Raw genomic sequence first — 14702 nt, 5'->3', positions numbered from 1 at the left:
GGAGCGCACTGACCACCAGGGGGCAGCTTCTGCGTTGAGTGTCTGCCCCCTGGTGGTCAGTGCACATCATAGCGACTGGTCATTCTGCCGTTGGTCCAAAACTGGCTCTCTGACATCCCCCAAGGGCCCCAGATTGCGAGAGGTTGCAGGCCAGGCCGAGGGACCCCACCAGTGCACGATCCGGGCCAGGGAGGGACACAGAAGGTTGGGCAGTGGGAAGGGGCTGCAGGAGGGCACTAGGGCATATCTGGCCCATCTCAGGCAGTCCCGATTGGCCAGACCCCACCAGCAGGCTAACTTAACGGTTGGAGCATCTACCCCCTGGTGGCCAGTGCATGGCATAGTGGCTGGTCGACCAGTTGAATGTCTGTCCCCTGGTGGTCAGTGCACATCATAGCAAGCGGTTGAGTGGCCTTAGAATATCATTAGCATATTATGCTTTGATTGGTCGAACGACCTACTGGACGACCAGAAACTTAGCATATTAGGTTTTTATTACATAGGATTAGAAGGGTACTAGACTTATTTAGGTGAACACTTCTGAAGGTATATGTCTAATGACTATGTTGTACTCCTGAAACGAATACATTTCATATGAGCAGTAATTAAAAAGTAAATTTATAAAAAAAGGAAAGAAAGTCTGGGTCATGCTACAACATGGATGACCCTTGAGGACATATGCTAAGGAATATAATCCAAATAATATAATTCCACTTATATGAGTTATTTAGAGTAGTTATATTCATAGAGACATAAAGTAAAATGATGGTTGTAGGAGCATAGGGGTGTGGTCAATAGGATGTTATTAATTAATAAATATAGAGTTTCTGTTTTGTAAGATAAAAGAATTCTGGAGATGAACGTTGGTGATGGTTGCACAACAATGTGAATGTACTTAATACCACTGAACTATATACTTAAAAAAGGTTAAAATGTCAAATTTTATGTTATGTATATTTTACTACAATAAAAATAATTAAAATTGTATTTTTATGACACTTGATATGGAGATGGAACTATGGGCATAAGATTTGAGTTTTAATTTAATTTTAGATCTGCAACACTTTCTTCCCATTAAGTGTTCTCAGAGTTCTTTCCCTTATCTACAAAATGAGAACATTCCACTAAATTGTATCCACATTGCTTCTGTACCATAATCTGAAACTATTATAAATCATAGTTCCATCTTAGAACACACAATTTTTTATTCATTAGGTCATACTTATCTACCTCTTGCAGATGCTGTGGTTATGTGGACATGTGTATGATTGTGTGAACTATTGCTCATGTGGGAATGCTAACATTTTACCATTGAATAACATAATTATACAATTTGTGAACTAGGTTTCTTCTTTTAATGATGCCATCATCTCTTATTCTGTGTAATACTAAAATGCTACTTAGAGTTAAAATCAGAATGTAGTTTGGGCAATCTTTTAGACATATGAATTACATATAGTTAAAATCAGAGTGTTCCATTTGAATGAGTTTTTAAAATAACAAGTACATGTTTATTTGGAGGCACCAATAAACATTAAATACAAAATATATTTCTTAAAATAAGTTTACTTCAGCACTTGTGTTAGGGATGTAACTTAATTTATATAATTTGTTATTTGTTCATTGTATACAGAATGCTCACATGTGCTGTACATTAGATAAGCATGGTCCCCCACTCAGGAAGAAGAGAAAGTTCCTGGAACTTTATTTAAAAAAAAATAGAAATTAGCTTCTAAGGATGCATTTACATCAAGTGGAATAACATTTAAGATATTTTATTTCTTACTAGATCATCATATAAAAAATTCAAATCCATTATTGAATTTCAGAAATAGGAGGGGGAAAAAACTTAAAGTGAAGACAATACAAATAATTTACTTGTGTCCTTTTTATCTGCTAAAATTTTATTGCACTCTTAAACATTTTTTACAAGGCCTTAAGCAATCTGTCTTTGCCTGGTGGATCACTTAGATATCTCATTCTAATGGCTTATCCTCGTATTATAATTACCACGAAATTATTTTAAAAACCACTAAAATACTTAAAGGTAGAATAGTAGGTGTGAGGGCATCCTATTTGGCAGTGCATTTCTGTTTTTCTGGGACATATTTTATAGTAACTTAAAAAGTGAAGATATTTATAAAATTAAAGTACTGCTGATTTCAGCAGGTTTGAGAACTAAAGGCTTAGTGCACTTTTTAAAGGCATTTGCATCATTTGACATTATAGGCAATCTGGTGGATAGTCCTCAACTTCTCTCTCAAATGAAGCAGGAGGATATGAGAAAGAATAAAAGTAACTGCTGCTGCTCAGCCCCATCGCATAACACAGGGAAATTCACTTTCTCCAAGATTAAACATCCAGTGGTTGGCCCAGTGATTATATTTCAGGGAGAATATATTTCATTTCAGGGGAAGATATAAGGTCGCTGAGGAAAGATACTTAAATGATTTGTACTTTCAAAATCCAGCAGTGACCAGGTATACTACACCAAACAAATGCAAAAGTCAACATTTCTGTTTTAAATCAAGACATTTCACTTATTGATCAGCAAGTGGAATTCCTTAGGAAGTAATAAATTATCTAAACTATATTTAATAATATGCAGTTTGGGTATGTTTTATAATCACTCTTTAATATCAGAATCCTAATTGCTTATTTCTTATTGGTTTCATGAGATTTTGAATTATTGATTCTCCCTTTTAACATTGAATTGACTTGTGCTTAGGATGTTTTAAAATATGAGAAAATGTGCCGGGAGCCTGTCCATCCTTGCTGTTTCAAAGGACCTGGCATATATGGCATACGGTTCTTAATATGTTTGCTCCCCTTAGCACTGTGTGTTTTAACCAAGGTCACCTCTCCTAGAAAGGTTGTTTCCCCAGGTAGGGATTTTTCCCTGAAGTTAGGGAGGGGATGAAACTCTTTAACTAAGTGCCAGGTGGGTAGTTAATCAATTTAACTACAAACAATCATGCTTAAGCTACATAATCTTTACTCCCTGGAATGGAGATAAGAAACGCCCTAACCTTTGTAATAGAAATTGACAGGATTAAAATCAACTGGTATAAATACGGATGTAACAAGACAATAAACAGCAGAACCTCTCTGGAGATCCAGACCAGAACTTCGCTGGAGATCCTGGCTGGAGATCCTGGCTAGGCTGCTGATCAACTGAACACTGTCTCCGTGTCCTTCCTTCTTCGCCGACTCCGTCTACGTCTTTGGGTACCCCTGGACCTCCTGGGGTTGGACCCCAGCAAAAATAATGAAATGATAGCATAACATGTTAATTCAAAATATTAATTTTATTTTTCATATCAGCAATCCAATTGCAATTGTGGATTCAAGGCTAAAGGGGAAGAAGAAAGCTTTCTTACTACTTACTACTGTGTAACAAAACCCTGTCTTTCATGTTTATATATATATATAATAATAAAAGTGTAATATGCTAATTAGACTGGACAGCCAAACGACCTTCTAGACTGGCTTCCAGAGGAAGCCAGGGCTGCAAGGGCCAAGGCAAGCTGCTGCAGCTGCGAGGGCCGAGCCCCTTGCATGAATTTTGTGCATCGGGCCTCTAGTGTCTTCATAAAAGCTGACCATGGCAGTGCCAAAACTTTAAGTAAGATTCCAGATCATATAACAGAGAGTTTGGAGCAACAGTTTTAGATAACAGGGGTGGACTATTGTGAATAATTTTATCAAATCAGATTCTTTTTAAAAGGCTTTAGGCAAATGTCTAAAGACATTTCTAGATAATGCTTAATTTAAACAATATGAATTAATAAATTAATTGTGAAGATGATGATTACATTTGCTGTGGAAATGCTAGTGATTTATTTTAACTAAATCTGCCTTCATTAGGCACATTTTAACTGTTAGTAAGAAATAATGCACTGAAATTTTACAGACATGTCAATTTTATGGATTACTCTATACTGGGAATTTTAGACACAAATTCTTTGACATGTTACTATTTAAACATACACATACACACACACACACATATATCAATCACTACCTAAATCTACAAATGACTAAATGGCTATTTTTCACTAAAAATAGAATATAATAATTTAAATTGTCAATTATTCTTCTTTATTGTAAACACTTGTCTCTGTGTGATAATTAATGGAAGAAAGATCAGTATTAAATTATAAGCATTTAGAAACAGCTATATTTAATAAACAATACATAAGCAAGTCCTTAGCCCAATCTTACTGCTAAGACTGAGCTATAAAATCTTTCAATACAGTGCTCTTTTTATGTTAACTCTAAGAGAAAAAAACAGTGGGATATTTTGCCCTTAAACACACACAACCACACACACACACACACACACACACATACACACGCAGGCACACACATTAATGAGGGTCATTCCCTTCAGGCTCTTTCTTTGTCTAATGTGAGAGAGAGGAAAGGAATGGCCACCAATCCAGTTAGGTTAGCCATTGGAAAATTAGATTCACACCTCTTCTTTATAATCCCCATAGGATCTGTTATAAATTTGGTTTAGATGCCCAAAAGCTTAAATGAATTTGAGTTAACACTGTGAAGTCTTCATTTGTCAAATTAATGGACCACCAACTTAGCAATCAGAACATGGCCTACGGAAAATAGGGGCCACAAGAAACACGTTTTCCTTAGTGGCAAGGGATGGACATTCTGAAAGAAGAAGACAGTCAGGGCGATGGAAGAACAGCGGAGTAATGGTGCCTGAGAAGTTGGTAGTAAAGTGACTAGACTACATGGGAGGAAAGCAGCGTGGTGGAATAGAATCCTCGATGAGTACACTTTGTCGTGGATCATGTCTAATATCTAATTTGAGAGGACCCATTTGTTCTGCTTCTCCCCATAGGTCTTCAATAACCTTTACCACTTGCCTAACCTACATTTATCTAAATCTCTTTAGATCTAATTACATGGTTGTATCACAGAATAAGCTAAAAAAATTATACTTGGTCTTATTTAAAAACCAATAAACTTGAAGATGTATATGTAATGGCAACATATTCCTGACTTAACTAATCCCCTTAGTGAGTTTTCATCTTGAACAGATTCAGAATTCAGACTTTGGAAAGTCCTGACCCTGGCTTCAGTTTTCCTTTCCCTGCCTTACATTGTGAAGAATCTTAGCTCCCAAGTGTGACAAGAATATAAGTCTCATCATAAACTATTTGTACATTTACTTCTTTTTAAAATTTTACTTTCTTTGGTTTTTTTTAGAGAGAAAAAAAGGAGGAAGAGAGTGAACATCAATTTGTTGTTCCACCTATGCATCCATTCACTGGTGGATTCTTGAATGTGCCTTGACTGGGGATCAAACCAGCAACCTTGGCATATCCAGGCAACACTTTAACCAACTGAGCTACCTGGCCAGGGCTGCAAATTTAATTTTTAATCAATGCACAGTCTAGTGTGAGACAACTATAGCTAAAATAAATGAAAGTTATCAACTTTATGGGAATGAACCTTAATGATAATTTTTTAAATGGTTAAATTAAACTTCTGGCTGAAGTTTCTGATAAAACAGGGTCTTTCCATCTAGTCTATCCCAACCACAACCACAAACATGACATGGGTATTCTCTTAAATGGTAACATTATATTTGGCATCAATAATCTTGAATCTCCAGTTGTATGACCCTAGCCAAAAACTTAACTGAAACATCTGTTATTGGAAAGGGCGAGCCCAAGGTATAGGTACATTCATTCGCTTGTTCAGATAATCAGGATAAATCACCTTACATGCATTATCCTTCTTCAGACCACTCAGCTATCTGAGTGAGCCCTGGGCCAGAGCTGCCAACCAGTACACATAGGACACTGGGGGAGCTCCATGTATAAGAGGAAGAATAATAAAAAACATATAGTCTAATCTGAGACCTAATCAAGATTCAAAATAATATTAAAATTGAAATTCATCACTGTTGAAATATGAATTGATGTATTTTGTTTTATTAGATGTATTTCCAATATAAAATTATGTCCTACAAAATAAAAATATACTGATATATATATTTAAGAAAATATCTTTGTATTGATTACTGAAATATAAAAACAATATAACTGATTCTAGGAACATATGTATTTTAATTTCTAGGTCATATCTCTTCTTATAACATTTTGATAGCATTTTTCAAAAAATTATTTTCCATGTATTATCAGCATTATATGTTTTATTTACTGGGCTTATTTATTTGAATTGCATTTTCTGGTTTATACAGGGTTAGAAAAAGTGGGTGTAAATGAGAAAGTTGATAATTTCTTTAAGCTTTTGGTAATATTGATTAAATTCAATTATTTAAAAAAAATTGAAAGGGCACAACAAGTATCAAATTCAGTTTAACTCATGATAGGCTGCCTTGCACAAATTAGAATGTCTGGTACACATTAGGATAATATAGAGTAGCCTGAGCTGCATTTTTAAACCATTCATAGGGCTATAGGTTTTTGTTTCTGGTTTCTCAAACATATAAATATAAACTATGAACAGCCTTGAGGGGAATTTCTCAGACTATAAAAATTCCATTGTAAATTTTTCAGTCATTGCTAATATGATTAGTGACAAACTCTAATTTATATTATTAAAATCCTTGATTTTAAATATATATATATATTTTTTATTGATTTCAGAGAGAAAGGGAGGAGAGAGAGAGTGAAACATCAATGATGAGAGAGAATCATTGATTGGCTGCCTTCTGCATGTCCGTACCAGGGATGGAGCGCCCAAACCAGGCATGTGCCCTTGACCTGAATTGAACCTAGGACCCTTAAGTCCACAGGCTGATGCTTCCCAGGGAGTCAAACTGGCTAGGGTGAAAATCCTTGATTTTAATAAAAAGAAATGAACCAGAACTGTACAAATACTGTTTCAGAACAAATGTTTTTGTTATATGACTCAGTATACTTTTATATAACTTTTGTTTACTCAATTTGGGGACAGATGAAACACAGAAATAAAGAAATTATCTTAGTTTCTACAAAAACTTTTTCTCCAACTGAAAATTTCTTTAACTATCCATTGCAATTTAGAAAAATAAACATTTGACTATCTGGTCTGAGCATGTTTGCTGTATTTAATCCTCACCCGAGGATATTTTTCCCATTGATTTTACAGAGAGTGGTATGGAGGGGGAGAGAAAGAGAGAGAGAAACATTGATTGGTTGCCTCCTTCACATGACCCTGCCAGCGGCAGGGATCCAGCCTGCAAACGATGATGTTTGTGCCCTTGACCAGAATCGAACACCTTACCCATAAGTCAAAGGACCGACACTCTAACCACTGAGAAAAACTAGTTAGGACTAGCCCTAAGCATTTTTTAAAAATATATTTTTATTGATTTCAGAGAGCAAGGGAGAGGGAGAGGTAGAGACATCAATGATGAGAGAGAATCATTGGTCAGCTGCTTCCTGCACATCCCCTACTATGGATCAAGCCCACAACCCAGGCATGTGCTCTGACCGAGAATCGAACCTTGACCTCCTGGTTCACAGGTCAAGGCTCAGCCACTGAGCCACACTGGCTGGGCTGGTCCTAAGCATTTTGTTTTGTTTTGTTTGTTTTGTTAATCCTCACTGGAGGATATTTTTCCATTGATTTTTAGGGAGAGTGGAAGAGAGAAGGAAAGACAGAGAGAAACATTGATGTGAGAGAAACACATCGATTGGTTGCCTCCTGCATGAGCCCCAACCAGGGCCTCAGCTAGGGATGAGGTAGCAACCAAGTTACCTGCCCTTGACCAGAATTGAACACGGAATCCTTTGGTCTTCAGAACAATGCTCTATCCACTGATCCAAACCAGCTAAGCATTTTAAATTTTTTTATTTGTTTGATTTTTATTCTCGCCACTACTAATCAAAATGAAAATTTTAGGTCTGTTTTTGTAATTAATTACCTGCTGCAATTTATGTTATGTGACCATTTTATGATTCAAATTGAATTAAAAGTATGTATATAAAATGAATATGGACAGCTTTCCTTCAAAAGCTCTTTGCATTTTTTTCCCTTTATGTTAACTTTATCTCCTTTGCAATCAAATCTCATAGAATTTGGCAAGAGTTAAGAGCTCTGTACTATGTTTTTTAACCTTTTATTTATTAAAATTCTCTGGGTACAGATTAATTTACTTTGCAAAATATTTATTGTTGCTTCATGTGGCTTGAAATGGGAACTGCAGGCATTTTGCTAAATTAATGTGGAGGTTGTCTGGCTTCTCTATACCTTCTGGAATTAATTTAATACCTTACCAAAATGATATCTTGCATTTTTCTGTTAGTGTGTTCTTAGAGAAACTATAACTGCTATTCCTATGAATTCTATTGCTGTATCAACAGCCTTATTACTATTTTAATTTGCTCTCTGCTTGTGGAGGTACATTGTTGTGAACAAACACATAAACAAAAGTAAGCCTCTGGCCCTTTTTTAAAAAATCTCATAGCTTTTGCTCATATGATCATGTATTACAGATCGAAATGAATGAGGTTGGGCTGTGACTGGTGAGGAGAATGGGTCTTTAATCAGTCGGACACTGTCACAGGTAGCATGACACTGGCCACTTCTTTTAAGGATATTCCATTTATCACAGCACTTCCTTAGCTGTGCATGATTCTGACAGCTACATGGACCTGTTTTTCTGTAAAGATACTGGTTTTATAGACAAAGCTCTTTCTTTTGTCAGTATAAAGTAAAAAGATTTAGTTCAGCTTCAAATCATACTTGAAAAATATACAAATGCAATGGGTTACATGGGCCACGGTTAGTCCAGGTGGCACAGTTGGCAGGGGAAGCCTCTATGGGATACCACAGAGCCCAGTTAAAGGCAAAAATGCTAGTTGATGGGGTGAAGTCATGCATTTTCCTAACAAGTCCACTGAATCCACTGGCTGGTTTCAATATCAAGGGAACCTTTGTCCAACAGCTGCCTGCTCCTCTCTATTAGAAATTGTACCACATTAGTTTATGCTTTAATATACATTTATTGATTAAAACTAGGGGCACGGTGCACGAAATTCGTGCACTGGGTGTGTGTGTGTGGGGGGGGGGAGTGTCCCTCAGCCCAGCCTGCCCCCTCTAACATACTGGGAGCCCTCAGGCATTGACCCCCATCACCCTCCAATCACAGGATGGGCCCCTTGCCCAGGCCTGACACCTCTGACAGGCGTCAGGCCTGGGCAGGGGACCCTCATTTCCCCCCATCACTGATTCTGCCCCCAGCCCAGGCCTGATGCCTCGGCCAGAGGCATAGACCCCCATCACCCTCCAGTCGCCTGATCGGCCCCTTGCCCAGGCCTGACGCCTCCGCCAGAGGAGTTGACCCTCATCACCCTCCGATCACCAATCACCGGATCGGCCCCTTGACCAGGCCTGAGGCCTCCGGCAGAGGTGTCAGGCCTGGGCAGGAGACCCCCAGCTCCCCGCGGTTGCAGGCTCCGCCCCTGCCCAGGCCTAACGCCTCTGACCTAGGCGTCCGGCCCGGGCAGCGGGGACCTGCAGCTGCAGTGGCCCCGCGATCGTGGGCTCTGCTTTAGGCCCAGCCAAGGGACCCCTAGCTCCTGGGACTGCCAGCTTCAACTGTGCCCAGCTCCCATCGCTGGCTCCACCCCTACTTCCTGCTATCACTGGCGAGGGCGGCAAAGGCACCTGATTCTCTGATCATGGCTGGGGGGCAGGGCAAAGGCAGCCCCAGGGCCGCCTTTGCCCTGCCCCCCAGCTCTTAGCTCCCCCCTGGGTTTCCGATCACTGTCAGTGGCAGGGGGCTTCTTCCTGCTTTCCCTTTCGCCTCCCTGCATTGTGCCTACATATGCAAATTAACCGCCATCTTGTTGGCAGTTAACTGCCAATCTTAGTTGGCAGTTAATTTGCATATAGCCCTGATTAGTCAATGAAAAGGGTAGCATCGTACGCCAATTACCATTTTTCTCTTTTATTAGTGTAGATTGTTACTTTTTGCTTTTATGTTTAAGCAAATGGTACAATATAATCAATGAACACCAAAGAGAGCAAGAAATATTTTAAAAGTTTGTATATAAATTTCCATAATGGTAAGACATCCTTGTTTATGTTTCTGTAAAATAATAAGAAAAAAATTTCCTCAGGGCCCAAATATGTTTAAAGTTATTACACATGTTATTGTGGCTCAGAATCTCCATCATGGGCTAAGTCGTAGGAAAGGATAAAACTTACATCCCTTCCCTCTCCAGCTAAACACCAACCCCATCTCCCCTCAGCTGAAGTGAACAGCAAATATTTCCACAATGGCTTGGTTCTGAGCTGCTGGCAAAGCCTCAAGGTGTCATCTAATTATAAAGTGTCAGAAACTTTGAATTATCAAGAAATATCACCTTCAATACAACGTGACAATTGTTGTGGTAGAAGCTGCTACTTTGCACTTGGTATGTGTCATCCTGTTTTCCTGTAGAAAATGGAAATTTGAGTTTGGCACGTAGCATTCTTCAACCTTCCTTGTAACTAAGTGTGGCCATATAAAGTGCTGGCTCATACAATGAGATATACTGGTGAGTAGAAATTTCAGGATTTGTTCCTAAGAGAACAGCTCCACCATCTTTTCCCTTCTTTCTCTGTCTTTCTTTAAGAGTACAGGATGGCCAATGTGGTTCAGTTGGCTGAGATTCATCCCACATTCAACCAAGAGGTCATGGATTTGATTCCTAGTGCCAGGGTTGCAACTCCATCTCAGTTTTAGAAGTGCAGAAGGTAGCCTATGTATCTCTCATAGATCTCTCTCTCTCTCTCTCTCTCTCTCTCTCTCTCTCTCTCTCTCTCTCTCTCTCCTCTCCCTCTCCCTCTCCCTCTCCCCCTCCCTCTCCCTTTCCATCTCTGAAAATCGATAAACATATTTTTGTGAAAAGGAGTTTTGGCATGGAAACAGATAGCCTTGGACCACTTAAATGAGGGCTGTGACATAGAGAAGTCAGAGCCACAAAAAACAAATGTCTGTGTCTATAACGCCACGATGCTAGCCCATTATTCTCGGATAGTTTACTCTCACATCATCTCATTACAGAAAAATCATCTTGCATCTTATTTGTGATATATGTACTATGGATCATTGTTATCATAGAATGTGTTTAATATCTTAAAAATAAAAACTAGTGGGGTTTCTTTTTTAAAGTCACTTAATCGTCATTTATTATACTTTATTTCGTTAGCCAACATTCTAAACTATATTTTAATAAACTGGGCAATAGAACAAATTGCATAACATTAAATTCAGTGGAGTTTTAAATATATGCATCTATCCTTTCCATAAAAACAACTGCAGCCATAAACAAGCAGATTTTATGTCTGGGAAGCTCAAACATTATTCCAACTTTAAAATCCAGGTCAAGAAGAGACTTTACTATCTTCATGGTATTATAAAATCGCCTTTCCAAGATGAAAACCTTTTCAGTTTTCTAAGGTGTGGCTACATTCTGTATTCAATTAAAAAAAAGTAAAAGGAGGCATATATTGACACCATCTTCTATAAACTCCACACATAAATGGGTCCCAGCCAATCATATATTTTCCTTTACCAATCTGTATTTAGAATCTGTAATTGTGTCAGAGATTTGACTTTGGTTTGACTCAAACTGTTTTTTGTTTGTGTGTGTGTGTGTGTGTGTGTGTGTGTGTGTGTGTGTAATCAAGTTTTTGATCAAGAAATAGTTCCTTGTTGCTGTTTTATTCTCCCCCTTTAATCTTTTAAGTATGGTTCTAAGTTTTAGCAGGGTTGATAAAACTATAAAAAAATAGTAATTTTAAAAATGTTTTAAAACTTTCCAAAGGTAATGCTATTATTCCAGTTTAGTGGGCATGATTCTACTCCCCCTTGATTGCTGTCAGTGACAATACTATGCAATGTGCCTTATTGATCTTAATTTCATCTTCAGTTATTTGGACCTGTCAGCAATTTATAACCTCTGGTTTTCTTTCTTTTCCTAATCAATACTTCTACACACACACACACACACACACACACACACACACACACACACACAATCTCACCCTGCTTTGTATAGTGTGTGTATATGGATATGCATTTGCAACTGTGATAACCTGGATGCTGTTTTTTGTTTGTTTGTTTTTATGCTCAGGTCCTATAGTACTTGACAAGAGTAAATTCCAATAACCTTTTGTTAAATTTAATTATAATTAGGCTGGCAAGACTTCAGTTAAAAAATAAATGAAAATAAATTTCCACATTATTTTGACTAAATTTTGGAGTAATGTTCAGGCAGATGACATTTTATGTATTAAAATGCACTCTTTCAGACACAAAAATCCTAAAGGTCAAGTTATTCACATATGAAGACACCATCATCTAGGATCATTTTTTTTGAATTAACTGTCTTTAAAAGGTATGGGTTATGGACAAATAACCAGGTGTACACAGATACTAAGTGTGTTAAATGGTATGCCCTTAGGGAAAGTGGGAATTGCTTTATATGATAACTAATTATTTTGAGTTCCATGCCTAATTAACAAGTATTCACCAGAAAATGTTTATATATTCCATATTCTCAGATAGATTAAGGAGAACTGCCATAGCTTAATTCATTGAAAAAAATTCAAATTACCTATTTGCAGATAAGTCTATAAACACCATACTGGTGTCCTCAGAAAATTTGTGATTTAGGAGGAAACAATGAGATTCATTCTTCTAATCATACCAATGAGAAAACTAAGACAGAAAGAACCATTGGTTGTCTATGTGTAAATATATACATAGGTGCAAGTCAAAAGTTTTAAAAAATGAGCTCCCATTTACTGAGCAGGTACTATATTCCAGGTGCCACGCTCCATAGGGAGACAGTTTACTGTCGTGGCATTTCGCTATTGAGTTATTAAGTAAGGGCTCTAAAGCAGAACTGAGTGTCTTTTTTAAAATTTTGAAATGATACTATTTATTTTTTAAAATAAGTTTCTTATTGATTTCAGAGAGAGTAAGGGAGAGGGAGAGAGAGATAGAAACATCTATGATGAGAGAGAATCATTGATCAGCTGCCTCTTTATGCCCCCTACTGGGGATTGATTACACAACCTGGGCATTTGCTCTGACAGAGAATCAAACTGTGTCTCCTGGTTCATAGGTCGAAGTTCAAACACTGAGCCACACTGGCAGGGCAAAACTGAGTGTCTTAACCCTGTCTCTCCCATCTAATAACTATGTGACATTGGGCACATTACTTCCCTGTTTATGTCTCACTTGTCTTTGTAAAATCAGGTATATATTGACATTTTACTCACTGAGACATTATGGGGGTTAAATAAGTGAATATATGTGTTAGAGTACTCACTCCTTGAATCCTGCTCCACTCCACTAACTGTTGGGTACAAGTTCCTCTGCCAGGGGCTGGACCTCCCTGGATGCTGGGTCTAAGAATACAGAGAAGACATGAGAAGTTGTAGGCTTTATAAGGGAGTCTTTATTGCAGACCAAGTCACCATTGCTACTAAGCAGTCCAGCAAAACAGTCCTTGCTAATATATTAGAAAACACAGGAGCCATCCTAGCAAAAACAGCCAGCACCAGCTTGTCAGTAATACATCTTCCCTACAATGCAGCCCCCCAAACATAGGAGCTATACAGAAGCCAACCACACTGGCCCGTCAGTAACATACGTTATACTAACTTAGACAAAAGAGGCTTCCAGCCAAATAGTGACATCAATCTTTTGGTTTATAAAAGGGCGTGCTTGTGAAGTGCATATAGTGAAACTGCATGTCCTTGCACCTGTCTATGGCAACTTGGCCTTGAACATCCTGATTAGGATTCCCACGCTCAGATTGGCCTTGAATATCCAGTGTTCTCTGGACAGGGCCCCCACAATATGTGTGACACTTAGACTAAAGTACTCAAAAATTAGTAAGTTAAAAAAATCTAGGGAAAATTTGTAGAATGATGATATGCTATTGTAAAAGGAATCTTCAGGACAAAATAGATTGAGATATCATCTATTATGTTGTCAAATGCAAATTACTTTGGATTTCAAGGTAATTTATAAAGTAGTCTCGTTTTTTGTATCTAGGTTAACTGCTTCCCTTTCCCCAATAACCCTCCTTCGGTTGCAGGCTTAGCTCAGTCTCATTGCTACCTCCTAGAGTTGTCTGCTGGGGTAGGTTGAATCATGGTCCTCAAATTCTGCAGACCTGATTTTCAATCCCTGAAATCTCTAAATGTTACCTTAGGTGGAAAAAAAATCTATCCTTGCATATGTGATTAAGGATCTTGGGATGGAGAGGTTATTCTGGACTATAAGAGAAGGGCAGAGGGAGATTGAAGAGAAACAGAAGAGGAGTCAATGAGACCATGAGACCATGGAGGCAGAGATTATAGGGATTCGGCTTCAAACCAAGGATGCCTGTAGCACCTTGGTTTGCTACAAGAGACAACAAATGGATTGTCCCTTAAAGCCTCTGAAGGGAAGGCAGTCCTGCTGTCACCTTTGACCCAGCGATACTAATTTCAGACTTCTGGCCACAAGAAGGATGGGAGAATAAGTTTCTGCTGTTTTAAACCATCTGGTTTGTGGTAATTTGTTAGAGCAGCCACATGAAACAAATACATATGCTGACTACTGTTTCTTTTTCCTCTCACTTCAGATCCATTCCATTTTTCCTTAGCCTAGTCCATTTGCTGCTGTACAAGTATCATACATCCTGGTTTCAGCAGTCACCGTAAACTTTCTCCTG

Source organism: Myotis daubentonii, chromosome 1 (genome assembly GCF_963259705.1).
Source record: "Myotis daubentonii chromosome 1, mMyoDau2.1, whole genome shotgun sequence".
In the NCBI taxonomy this organism is placed as follows: domain Eukaryota; kingdom Metazoa; phylum Chordata; class Mammalia; order Chiroptera; family Vespertilionidae; genus Myotis; species Myotis daubentonii.
This window is presented reverse-complemented; position numbering follows the sequence as displayed.